A 3,901-nucleotide genomic window follows, 5' to 3' on the forward strand; every position below is an offset into this window, starting at 1 on the left:
TCAGCTTTGATACTTACTAAAAGGATGGAAAAAAAAATGTTTTTATGTTTTTGCAACACTGGTTTAGTTTCAATTTTATTTTTTAAATATTTTTTAAAATAATCCTTTAAATGATTTTTTCTTTAAATTTTTTCTATTTTTTAATTTTACGTTTTTCTTTTAATTTAACTATTTTTTAACACTAAAAGAACTGTTATTATAAAAAAATTATCTAATCAAAAATAAACATTCCTACAATAAAATTATAAAATTATTTTAATTTACTTTTATAATTATAATAATAATAAAAAGTGAACATGTGCCTAATGTATGTATATTTTCCTAGTGTCAATGATTTAGATTACATGTGTGTAGTTTGAAAATTGCAAAAATAAATTATAGATCTCTCCTTGTTACTATGTATTTGAAATTTATAAAGTTTGAAAATATATTCTGAAATTAAAATATGCTTTTGAATTAAGTAATACATTTGGATATGAAAACATGAAATTTAAATTATACAATTTAAAATAAATAGTTAAATTATACAATTTAAAGTATTTTTCATTTTTCATTCATAGGCCTTGAAATATGGAGGGGGACAAATAATATCAGTCTTTGTTTCATGCACTCCATGAATTCTTTTCTGTACCTTCCAAATTTTTCATATTTTCACTTAATCATTTTTTTTAGTTATAACACATGTTTGTAGAGGGATTAAGAAAGTAGTTCTAAAATAAATATTACACAAAATAGGAAAAATTATAAGAACAACTCAAAAATATAGATCCAAAATCAATTTTAACATTTCAATATTAGAATTATGTAATTAAAACACTTATCATTTATTGTAAAATGTATTTTATTAAAAGTAAAATAATTTAAAAGTAATTATCAACTATTCCAAATTATCCTCACTCAAATCAATGGTTCTTTCAATAAACACCCTTTATGCACAGTCCAAGTTAGAAAAGTCTCTCCACGAACATACATCATCTAACAATGAAAAGGATGGATAATAATATCATCTTAACATCTAAATTGTATTATATAGAAAAATTAAATAGTCTAAAACAAAAACGGGGTAAAAAATATTTTATTAGATTAGTGTTTAAAAATTAAATTACTCTTAAATAAAGTGGTTTGAACTTAAAGTAAACTATAAATTATGTTATTATTTTTAGGTTAGTAAATGTGACTCAAAAGGATGTTTTGAGTTATTAACAGCTTGAATTATAATATACTTTTTTTTCATATCCACTTCTTTTTACCTCTTTTACTCTTTATATTTTTATATTCATTAAAAAAATAGTTTCTAATATTCAAGAAAACTATCTTTATAAACTAATTTTTTTTATTATATAATTTCAAATTTTTAAATAAAAACTTCAAATACTTTATAATTATTTCTATATATTTTTTATTCTCTTTAACGGAAATTTATAAATATTTATATTAGAAAATTTTATACTTATTTTTATATAAACTTTTAATGATATTTTTACTTTTGTTATCATAAAAAAGTGTACACATGTGCACATGAACTTGTGTTTTCATTGATAAGAAATTAAAATTTACATAAAAAATATAAATTAAAATTAAAATATTGTAATGTAACCTTAACTATAATCGCAGCTTTAGAAAAACTAAAATCATATACACAAAAATTATCCTAAAATCATATAAAGAAGAAAAGCTTATATCTTAATTGAATGATTGTTTTGGTTTTGGTCTTCTTGAAAACTATATAACTAACAAAAACAAAGTTACACTTTGATTTGTTTTCTGACAAACTTCCCAACTAACTAATATTTTCTCTTCTGTAAATATAAAAATGTAAATATATATTACATTTTGAATTTCATCCCTTTAGGAAATCAGCTTGCCAAAGACAGAATATTAACTTAATTGTATTTTTTTTATTGGTTTTGATGTCTGGAACCCTGCTCAGGAATTTAAGAGATTTGAGGTATTATTAGATGATGCATAGAAATATGATCCCAATAAGAAACTACCTTGTAAAGAATGAGAATAGGTTCTCAGGTATCTTTTCATTTTTTTTTTGTTAAATATATTTTTAATATTTTAATCTTAGACATAAAATTAAAATTTATTTTTATTTTGAATTTTAATATATATTAATTCTTAAAATTAATATATATATATATATATATAATTTTTTAATCTAATAAAATTAAATGATATTATAATAAATAATACAGTTTACATATTAAATGATATTATAAATATTATAAATTGACATTTTAACTATCATATCAATTTAAAATTGTAAAACTCCTGAAAAAGGCATTTTAGAAGTGATGATAGTTTAAAAATAGTGAGACTCGATTATTTTAATATTAAACGATTTTATTATAAATAGTTTTGTTATAAACGTCATTATTTTAAAACGTGTCATCTTTTTAGAAACCACTTTTCTAGAGTTATCTACCTTCTCTCTAAGAGTTTTTTTATTTCAAGTCATTTGTTCAACAATCAAGAAGTATATAGGCGATCCTAGCGTCGAGGGCTACAACTTCGATCAATTTCTTGATTTTAGTCAATAAGTTTCGTTTCTCTTTTCTAGGTTTCCTCTTAAATCTGTGATCATACAAAAATTATGTCTTTGAGTGTGATTAGAGTCTCCTTCTCTTAAATTTTTGCTCAATTTAAGATCTAAGAGTCGTTTCCTATTACCAATTGATGATTTGTAAGGTTTTCTAGTGTTTCCTTGCAGTGCAAGCATTGGTCGGAGTTTTCTAGAGTTGTTCAGCGTTTCTCTAAGGTAAGGGAAGCTAGATAATTGTTTTTAAATTGTATGAATGTTGTGTAAAGGACGGGTAGGTGAATATTAGATTGCTTAAATGTGAATGTTAAATTAATGCTCTTGATAAATTTGAGATTTTGATGATGTTTATGATAATTAGTAGTTGAGATAAAAGTAGAATTTGTTTGGTGTATGTTTATGATGCTGAAATTTGATATTGATGAAGTGAATTATGTTAATTGTACTGTTGAAGGAAAATAATAATACTAGTTGAAGAGGATTTGGTTGAAATTGCGGTTTTGGATAGAGAATTGGTGAGCAAGAGTGGGTGAACTGTTTTTGTTAGCAAAATGATCGAAGATGAAGTTTTGTTGATGTCCAAGTCAAGTCAAGAGAAATCAAGATTCAAGAAGATGTTATGAAGACTTGGATTGCAATGGAAAGCTTTTGTAATAATTGTAGTTCAGTGTCTAGGAGTTAGATTTTCAGTGGCTTTGATTCCATGTACTTTCATATTATATAATTGATATCAAGAGTCAAAATCGCATTATTTTAATCGATTAAACATAGTGTTAATCGATTAAAACAAATAAAAGCTGAAAACTCAACTTTTTCCGATTTAATAGATTAAAATAAATTTTAATCGATTAAAAGTGACTGTTGGAGTTTTATAGCCGTTATACTCATTTTAATCGATTAACACTAGTATTAATCGATTAAAAGCGTTAAATGGCTGGAAACGAAGAATGGAAGAGTATTTGTGTGAGTCTATAAATAGGCTCTCATTTTCCATCAATAACAATTCTTCCCTTGTGCTTTAGTACTAAAAAATCATTGAGATTTGTGTGTTCTTGTTCGGCTTGTGAAACTCTTGTCTGTGGAGCTGGTGAAGTGCTACTGCGGTGACAGAGGAAATAGTCGGTTCATCCTTGGTGTGTCTGAGGAGGTGTTTGGAAGAGGAAGTTCATCCTTCGTGAAGTATTCAGAGGAAGTGTTTCATCCTTTGTGAAGACTCAAAGGAGGTGCAGGTTCATCTCTTGTGGTATCAAGAGAGGTGGTTTCTAAACTTTTACAAATTGTTTCTTTGTGATTGTAATTTGTAATTGTTTTGTGAGTAGTGAATTGTTTATCTTGTTTTGAGATAAGCGACTGGAC

The sequence above is a fragment of the Vigna angularis genome, chromosome 3 (assembly GCF_016808095.1).
Source record: "Vigna angularis cultivar LongXiaoDou No.4 chromosome 3, ASM1680809v1, whole genome shotgun sequence".
Classification (NCBI taxonomy): domain Eukaryota; kingdom Viridiplantae; phylum Streptophyta; class Magnoliopsida; order Fabales; family Fabaceae; genus Vigna; species Vigna angularis.